The sequence below is a fragment of the Mastigoproctus giganteus genome, chromosome 4 (assembly GCF_048544385.1).
Source record: "Mastigoproctus giganteus isolate SK-2022 chromosome 4, ASM4854438v1, whole genome shotgun sequence".
Taxonomy (NCBI): Eukaryota; Metazoa; Arthropoda; class Arachnida; order Uropygi; family Thelyphonidae; genus Mastigoproctus; species Mastigoproctus giganteus.
Genome location: NC_143578.1, coordinates 234,367,873 through 234,378,202, shown reverse-complemented (window position 1 = coordinate 234,378,202; position 10,330 = coordinate 234,367,873). Strand labels below are relative to the sequence as shown.

Sequence of the window (10,330 nt, the reverse complement as noted above, 5' to 3'; positions counted from 1 at the left end):
TGTATACAGTACTCAAGGTGTGGCCTGACTATTGCCTTATGCAAGGGAATAATCACCTCCTTATCCCTAATAGAAAAATTCCTGTATATCATTGACAACACACCATGAGCTGCACTTGCCGACCGTCTGCACTGCTGCTCAGAAAACTTCATATCTGCCTGCACAATTACCTCCAGGTTAATTGTGCAGCCAGATCTTAGTGACATCAGAGTTTGATTTACAAGCATAAATAATTTATTATTAGTGGTGCCAGTGGAATGAGATGAATAGTGGATGCAAGGTGATGTTTCTAAACATGCCACCCTCGCCTAAACACACTAACTCTGCCACGTTGGAAAAAGTTCCATAACAATTTCTCTTGTCCTCTACGGGAGTCGAACCCAGGTCTTTTCCACCCGGGATGGGGAGGGCTATTCAAAAGCCTGGTAGAAATGATTTACGGAAAGTATATTGGAATCTGAGAGATTTGTTGTTTTTACAACAATATTAGTTACAGAGTTCTTGAGCCAGGGGCATCGTCAAATAACCCCCAGAGTCCTTTATAAGGCATGAAAATCTCAATCTCTAGGGTGAGCCTCTCGCTCGTGAGTTATATGTTGGATATCTCCTGAACTATGTAGGCATAATGGAGGTCAAGTCTGCTTAGGTAGCACAGTGGTATGGCCACGGTCCGAGTTCGAATTCCATGGATGACTCAAGGAGCTTTTATACTCTATTTTCACTCCATGGCTCAGTTTAGAACGTCTCTTGCGTAGATAGCAAGGTTTCCTCGTGAAACTGGGGCTTTTAGTCCGGCATATCGATCAAGCAACACACTCAATGTACAAAAAAATATTCATGGGTAGTTGAAGTGAATTTCTGTGTAATCCTACTATAATAGTTTAAGGGAGGAAATTTCTTTGTGCCTTTTTCTGCGATATTTCTGTCTTTGTTTGGTTGAGTTGAGTACAGATCCAGCAAACAGTCTGAAAACTAAAAAAACTAGAATTTGGAATGGTATCATTGAAATATGGCAACAACAATGGTACGCGAGTGGTGAAGTAACTAGAAAGTGTTTTTTACCAAAGATGATTATGTGGAATCGAGGGCTGTGATTCCCTGGTTCTCCCCTTGATTGAATACATCTTACATCCCTACTGGGCATAGGTCCAGCAGGTCGAAATTATATGAATGGGGGCCGAAGCCTAATCCCTTTTGTACTTGAAACAGGTTGAGACGTGCAGAATACTCTAGAATCATCTACAGTGTTCTATCATAGAGAAACAGTTCTCCCACTTTCCAGGATATTCTAGAAGCATATACAAAATACAGCAATTTTCTATAACATTGGACAACTTTCAGAATCTTCTACACGTGTCTGGAATATTCTCGAATATTCTGGAAATTTCTAAAATATTTTTTAATAAAAACTTTGAAAATAGAGAAAAATGAAACGTGATTTCAAAATATTCGGAGGCGTGTCGCTGGATATAAAGTCCGTTTACAGAATGGTGTACATTTACTGCAACTTTTTTCTGACTAGAGAATGCAGCAAGGCAATTAAGGCCCATCATATAACGTAATTCTAGGGATCTTACAGTTGTGTCCGCAATAACCCGGGGTAAAATCTTGGTCACGACAGATAATGTTTTTTGCCTTATTAAATTATTTTTCAAGAAAGAACTTTTTAAAATAAGTGCGCACTCTGCAGATTAATTCTAGTCGCGTTCTTATTAATTGCAGCGAAATTATTAGAATGCCAGTAATCACTTTAATTAAATAATAACTCCAAAACCATGGGAAAGTTCTTGTACTAGCATATTACACAAGCAAAGTTCCAGCACAGTTCATCTTCAATTTAGGAATCTGCTTTTGTCCTGAGGTTGGATTTCTTCTGTCTTTTTTAGTAAAATAAGTCTTCCCATCGCGCCAACCCTCTCGAAGGACCAAGGGGGTTTTTATCGTGAGGAAAGGAGTGATTGTTTGTGTAATTAATTTTGTCAGTTTTTAATTATTGTTATTTTAATGGTAACAAGAATGGTTACATAATATGAAATATGCTCAGTTCCATCACAATTACATTTTTAAAGATTTAAGAGTGGTTATTTAGTTAAATTGTTTGCTTATTTGGATAAATATACCACACAAGTTTTTAATTCTTTATTTGAAGAAATTACTTCTTCTCACAATGGGCTTTTTTTCCATCTCGCTACGGGTACTGGTACCAGGTTCTTGGGGTGATTGTTCGGTTGGTATTATTGGTCGGGAACGCTCTGACTGTCCTACAGGTGTTCAGTATTATCTGCGAGGCCTATTGCTGTTCTTTGACTTCCTCTTTCTGTTTGCTGGACGACACCAAGTCTTTGACTTCCTCTTTCTGTTTGCTGGACGACACCAAGTTCTTTGACTTCCTCTCTTACGTCTGTGTACTTCCTGATCTTTTTCTCGTAGGTTTCCTGCAGGTTTGTGGTGTTGGGCACAGTTAGGTCGATCAGGTAGGTAGCCATTTCCTTCTTTTCGATGAGGATTATGTTTGGTCTGTAGGGCGGGATCTTCTAATCGGCTATTATGGAGCGGTGCCAGTATAGTTTGTGGGTAGGAATCTCTAGATTCCCCCTTGTAATACGGTACACTTCCTTTTATCAAGTGGTAATTTTTGTCCTATCTTCTGATCTGTTATCCTGGCCATGTAAGTGTACCCCGTCTGGGTGATTACTCTGCATCCTGTGGTAATGTGCTGGATTGTGTCTGCGTATGGTTACAAACTGATATTGGCCCATGAAGAAAGCTTATCCACTTCGCGTGATTTAAATACAGGGCATTTAAAGTTTTATTGCTGTTGTTTGTCTGATGCTGCGTAAGCTCATACACTTGCTTTCTTGCATCACATGCCACTACTTCACACACTGGCGCGTTATCTAATATGCAATAAAGACATCTGCCTAAGAGTCCTGTTCACAGGAGGATCCCAAAATTTTTAATTTTTTCTTTAAATGGGCCCCTGAAAAATGGGGCATCAAATAATTCCATCTATTTATTTTTTGGGGCATGCGCTATACATATATAACTTTCTGTATTGACTTTGAAACTTTTTTTTTCAGCAAAAGGAAGGCTCGAATAAGTGAGATCTCAACCGTAATGTGATCACGTCTGAATCGAAATTTTGGTGGTCTGAAATTATGTAGTCATAAAATAAATAAATAGGTGTATAAATAAACTTCGATAAAATAAACATACATTTATTAATCGAGCGAAATGTTTATTGAACAATAAACTGTAATTTTAGAATTACAAATGTTTTTAATAAGAATCCTTATTTATACCGTTTTATTGTAAATAACATATACTTTTTTATATTTATTTAAATATAATGAAGTCGTAACTTGAACTAAAAATATCGCATTCATTTTTGTGATATGAAAAAGAGAAGGGCAATGATGAACAAGAGCCGCAAACACCACCCAAAGTTGGCCTTCCAGAGACTGACCATATGAAGATGAGGATTCATGGCCATCCTGACACAAGCAAGGAATTACTGCAACTCTTGCAGAGCGTGTTTATATAGATGAAAGTAGCAGCTGATGCAATATTGGTGATTGGTAGAATCTCTAAAAGTACCCTTTAAGAATTAGAGTAATAGGGGAATTAACAAAAAGGATTAATTTTCGGTACTCACCTCAATTGATCTGCTTTGTTACACGATGTTAAAGTGGATTAAACTAATTAAGGTTAAACGAGTGACGTGTGAGTCTATGACTGTATAACAGTGACACAAGTGCGTGATTGGTGTTAAATAAAGTTCGTGGAGGCCAGGACTCACATTGCCAGTCAAAATCTTAATACCGGTATTTCGGTATTTTTTATTTATGAAACCGGGATACCGGTATTCCAAAAAAAACCCATCTACTTACAATACATAACTGGTGTTCATTTATATCGAATCTATTTACTCTCACTCTCTCTCTCTCTCTCTCTCTCCACAGTTTCAAACACTAAACTAATTCAATCTCAATCACTTCCTCATAATTCTCCTAATCACCAATATAAGTTCTCTTCACGACACCAATCCATACGTCGCTAACAGTTCCATGTAATCTCTCTTAATTTAGCAATATCAACTTTCTTTACAACTTCAACCAATAAACCAACTCAATACCAAACATTTCCTTATTTCTCGTGTTTCTTCAACTTCAACCGTACTCTAAAATAATCTCCCATTTTATCTAAGTACCATTTCAAAAACAACACAGTTCAGAGGACTTACCTTCCTTCTCTTTCAGGATGTGATTCCTTCCACAGAGTGCGGTGATGTCTTTCTCTTTTTATAGGAACTCTGTATCTCTGCTGTATAGCTCTTGCAGTACTGTCTTATTTCGAGAACAGTTCCCTGTTAATACTAAAGAAAAATACCACAGCAACAGTACAAGTCAGGGCACTATCTCACTGGCTTTTTATTCAACTTCCGGATTTACTTCTAGCACAGGAACATGCCTGGCAGAACCCTTCACTATATAGCTGGACACGCCCAGACTGGACCCGAACTGAACCAGAACTACAACTGGAAGTCTGCAATCTCTCCGAACAATAACCACAAATCCCACTTTTAGTGTGAGCACCTTATTTATTTCCTTCTCATTTATTTATTGAATTGATTGCGAGTTACAATTTAAACGTGACCCAATCACGGTGTTAGGCTTTAAACTTGCTCTTCTTCCTTAGCTGGGAGAAAACAGAATATTTTTCCCACACAACGAAACGCTTTCATCTTTTATCTCTACATCACCTGTTCACAATACCTTTGAACTGCCCAATACCGACACCCTTTCCCAAGATGCACCAATGTCCCATCCTCAAATAGCGGTGTTACGCTAACTTTGTTGAAGCCCTCAGTCATATTTACTCTGATGAAACTGAAAAAGGAGATACCAGACGACAGGCTGAAAATCTTCTTCAAAAAATGGAAGAATTCGAATTCATTTTCATGCTTCACCTTTGGACACATTTGCTAGATCAATTTCATAAAGTTAAAAAGGCACTCCAAAGATGGCAAATTTCATCGAGCACAGGTGCAAATATTTAGAGCTCACTATTGCAGTTCGTATCAAACACTTGGGCTAATTTTTATGAAAGTGAAGAGCAAGCAAAATTTACTCTAGGGATGTAGAGTACAAAGCTGTCAAAAGAAGGCAGAGAGTACGAAAAATACAAAACAATGATGGGAGAGCACCCGAAGCCATAGACGAACTTTCTCCTAGAGACAAGCTTAGGGAAAAAAACCTTTATCTTTATCTTTTTCCTGCAGTCTTTAGTCTGCCCCCTCTGTAATTTACAACTAGTGTCTGGATCATCTCTAAATTGCTTGAGCCTAACACCCAAAAACTTAATAACATCCCATAAACAGCACTCCTTTTTGCTGACCCATATATAGCGGTTTGTTCGAGACTGGTTCGTGAAACATGAGGAAGATTTCCAGGTATTGCCCTGGCCTTCAAATTCCCCACACATCAATCCCATTGAGCATCTGTGGTTTGTGTTGGGGCAGCAACTCAGACCTGCGGCGTCTCAGCCACGAACCTTACAGGAGTTAAAAGGATCTGCATCGGCAGAAGGTGGTATCGTGACTGGTGTATTGTTAGCTCTAGTAGAAATCTGTTGCTTTGAAGGTTGAGGTACAGAACTGAGCAGGGAACGAGCCCATTCCGAAATAGAGATATTTGGAGGTATTGATGAATCAGTCTGCACTGATACTGAATGAAACTTTTTAGAGGCTTCAGCATACGTGCGTCTAGGTGTCATTAGTTGTATTTGCTTTCTTGCTTCTGGGAATGAAACTTTCTTTTCTATTTTATATTTCTGGATGTTTTTCTCATATTTCCATTGTTCACAATTTTTAGAAAAGGCTGGATGGTTACCTTTACAATTGGGGCAGAGCGGAGGCTGGGCTTTACAGTCAGCCTGGGAATGATCTTTTGAACCATAGTTAGTACATACGGGGTCTCCTCGACAGACTGTTTGTGAGTGTCCGAATTTCTGACACTTGTAACATCTTATTGGGTTCGGGATATATGGGCGAATGCGACAATGCAAATACCCTGCTTTTACTGATGAAGGTAAATTAGGTGAGCTGAATGTCAAAATTATGCTGCGAGTTGGAAGGAGTTCGCCATCTTTTTTCATCATAATTCGTTTTGCCTGTGTGACTTTTTGATACTGCAGTTCCTGAACAATTTCTTCTTCTGATACATTCATTAGGGCCCATTCAGAAATAACACCTTTGGATGAATTAAGTGTGGCATGTGGGGACACCTTAACTGGAACTCCACCAAATGAGGTGAGTCTGAGTAGAGACTCAGAGTGTTTGGAGTTGGTGGTCTCAACAAGCAGGTCGCCAGATTTCAGTCGTCGTACCATTTTAGGGGAGCCAGCTACGCTCTCAAGACATTTTTGAATGAGGAATGGTGATAAACTACCCAAGGATTGGTCCATGGTTTGCTCCTTTTGGCCCTGGGGGTTGGTTTTACCACCCAGATTTCCGGCCCCGCCACGGGGAGGCAGGAGCAGTGCCACAAGGTGGCCAAGCCGCTAAGTTAGTTAGTTAGTACTATTAGAAATAAAAAACAGAAAGGTAACTTTCCTCTCTAGGCCTTTGCCTACTTCGTCTAGTGCAAAAGAGCTACACTAATTAATAAATAAAGAAAACGGTTGTTGAAACAAAATATAATCTCTCACTTGAAGGCTCTTTAGAGATAACGCTTTGAGATACGCAAAGAAATCGCTTGGTCATGGAACGCTTGGCACCCGGGGCCTAGAGTAGGAGTGTGCTATAGGCCTATTGACTCTGATAAGTATAATAAGAAACTGTACGGGGAAATAGAGTGGGCCAGTAAATCAGAGAGTCTTATAATGGGGGATTTTAATTTCCCAGATATTGACTGGAATGTGGGGGCTGGTCACTCACACACTAGCAAGGCTTTTGTGGATTTATTGAATGATTGTTTTCTACATCAGCATGTTCGGGAGGCAACTAGAGGGAGGAATACTCTTGATTTGATTATCAGCAGTGATTCTTCATGCATTACGAATCTGCAGATAAATGAACCACTAGGTGGCAGTGATCACAGTGTGCTGAAGTGGGATTTACTGAAAGAGGTAACTACCATTAGGGGTAAAGGGAAGGGTTATTGCTTCCGTAAAAGCGACTACGATGGACTGAGACAGTATTTAAATTCTATACAGTGGGACCAACTGATGATGTTACCAACAGCAAATTCAAAATGGGAAGCATTCAAAGAACTTATCTTAGAAGCTACTAGGCTTTACATACCAACTAAGAAATATTGTTCAAGGTTTAGGCCTAAATGGATGTCAGATGAACTAATGAGGCATATGGCAGAGAAGACAAATGCATGGGATACTTACAAATTAACACATGACACAGAAGCCTATGATAGATACAAGTTGATATGCAACCAAGTTACAAAGGAGGTTAGGCAGGTGAAGGCAGAATACGAAAAATCTTTGGGCAAGGGATGCAAAGAAAAACAGCAAATGGTTCTTTACTTATGTAAACTCTAGAAGGAAGCGATGAATCAGATTGGTCCACTTGATATTGATGGGTCAACTGTTGATGATCCTGCTCAGGTAGCTAACAAACTAAATGAATATTTTGCATCTACATTCAGACATGAGGAGTTATTCAATGAGGGAGTGCCAGACGTTTATCAAACTCTAAGAGGGAGCTAAAATGATTTTGTAATAACTGAGAGCAAAGTGGAGAAGAAATTGTCGAAATTATACATAAGAAAGTCATCTGGGATGGACGGGATCTATCGTGTTATATTAAAGGAGGCAGCAAGGATAGTAAGCAAATCCTTATTATTATTATTAGCCGTATGGTGCAAGGAAGCCCGAGTCTTATGCTGCACCAGCCAAAAAAAATTCCCCATTTACCCTGAGAGAGAGAGAGTGTTTTTGTTATTTGGTTTTTAGGAGCATTAGCAACTAAGGCCATATTGGTCCGGGATATGCGGTGGTCATTCTCTGACCTTTCCGCATCCGCCGTATTTGGAGGTGACGGGCTCGAACCCCGGTCTAATCAAGAAGCGTGTGCTACGCACTGCTGCTCCTTCCCACCTGGCTACGCAGGCGCCTAGAGAGAGAGAGAGAGAGAGAGAGAGAGAGAGAGAGAGAGAGAGAGAGAGAGAGTCCAGCTCAGGATCCTGGGTGTGCCAACCCATACTCACCAGATATGAGCCCCTGGGGTTGTTTAAAGAACATCACCAGATTTTTTAGCTTAATTTTAACTGTCAAAATCTTTTCAATCGATATTATGTCACGTTTGTTAATTTTGTTATTAAAGATGGACAAATCCTTTAGTAATCCAAAAAGAGAATAATTGAACGCAATTCTATATTACAGTTAATATAAATCTCTGTTGAAAAAAAAATAGTTTATTTTAGTGTAACCTTGAACTTTATATATACACTTGTGCGCAAAACTTAAGGACCAACACTATTTCTAAAGGTTACAACCACAAACTCATTATTTAAGGTACTCCTTACTGATGAGAGTAGATTTAGTCTCAGCAGCGATTCAGGACTACAGCTAATCTGGCGAGATTGGCACACAGTATCACCCCGCAAACCTCACTGAGAGGGATAGATATGGCGATCGACGTATTCTCCTTAGAGGAGGCGTTATCTTGGATGGACATACACAACTCCACATACTGGAAGGTGATACTGTAACCGGTTAACGGTACTGTACTGAAGTAATCCTTCCCCATGTGCGTCTGTTGCGAGGTGCCATTGGCCCCGAGTTCGTGTTTATGAATGATAAAGCCACACCCCGTCGCACTGCAGCTGTTGATATGCTTTTGGAAAGTGAGCACATTGTTCGTATGGATTGGCCTGCCCGTCCCACTGATCTAAATCCCATCGAACGCATATGGGACGCATACATGACTGCTGATTACGGAGAGACGCCTAGCGGCACATAGATCCACCAGAAAATGTTCACCAGCTGAAGATGGCGCTGACAGAGGAATGGACGACGTTACCGCAAGAACTTATCAACAACATTGTCTAAGTATGGATAGACGGTGCAAAGCCTGCATTGACATTAGGGGTGGTCATATCTCAATGAGGACCACCTCTTCCCTTAGTTCCATCTTTGGCAGTGATGCATCTGAATCATGGTAGCCAGTGCTATGTTGCCATTTTTCAATAAAGTCCCGTTTTGTTTCCATTGTTGTTTCCTTCATCATTTCTGTACCTCATGAGGTTCCTTTGGTATGCTTTTTCCGTGTCCAGGCCACTCCTATCAGAAGCTGAAAACCTGACTGCTCCTTAAAGTTTTCACATCAGTGTACTATAGCACTATCGAGTTCAAAATGTCTATGCGTGCGTCGTTCAGATACAAGATTTAAATCCTTCACTTCGCATCGTTTAAATACAAGCTATTCAATGTTTTATTGTTGTTTTTGGGTTTTAGGAACATTAGCGACTAAGGCAATATTGCTCCACATACAGTGTATATGTCTCAAAATTGCATGTGTTCTGTGGTTTATTTTCTGTTTGCTGGACGAAAAACTCGAGCTTCCAGAGAAAAAGCCATGTTACTCGCGCCTGAGACAGACTAACTCAGCCACGTTGTAAAAACTACCCATAAAAATTTCTCTTCATCTACGGGACTCGAACTCAGGTCTTTTCCACCCGAGATGGGGAGGGCTATCCAAAAGCCTGGTAGAAGTGATTTACAGAAAGTATATTGGAATCAGAGACATTTGTTTATGTACAACAAGATTAGTTACAGAGTTCCTGAGCCAGGGGCATCGTCAACATAGCACGTTATCACCCCCAGAGTCATTTATAAGGCATTTTATTGAGTTCTTGGTGTTTATTACGTGGTTGTGAATGAACAGCATGAAAATCTCAATCTCTAGGGTGAGTCTCTCGCTCGTGAGTTATATGTTGGATGCCTGAACTATGTAGCCATAATGGAGGTCAATTCTGTGGTATCAATCGTAAGTGGAGTGTGTATTTAAGGAATCACTGGGAGGATAAAACACACAGACGCCGTGATCGTCTAGTGGTTACGACATTGCGTTGTGGCCGCAATAACCCAGGTTCAAATCCTGGTCACGGCAGATAATGTCTTTTGTCTTATTAACTTATTTTTCAAGAAAGAACTTTTTAAAATAAGTGCGCACTCTGCAGATTAATTCTAGTCGCGTTCTTATTAATTGCAGCGAAATTATTATCCTACCAGTAATCACTTTAATTAAATAATCACTCCAAAACCATGGGAAAGTTCTTGTACTAGAATATTACATAAGCTAAGTTCCAGCACA

At 39.9% G+C, this 10,330-nt stretch overlaps 1 non-coding gene across 1 annotated transcript; it reads left to right on the top strand.

The window, feature by feature from the left end:
- Positions 1–10,054: 10,054 nt before the first annotated feature.
- TRNAH-GUG (transfer RNA histidin (anticodon GUG)) lies at positions 10,055–10,126 on the top strand. Its single transcript has one exon. It is a non-coding gene; the product is annotated as a tRNA-His (tRNA).
- The last annotated feature ends 204 nt before the right edge of the window (positions 10,127–10,330 follow it).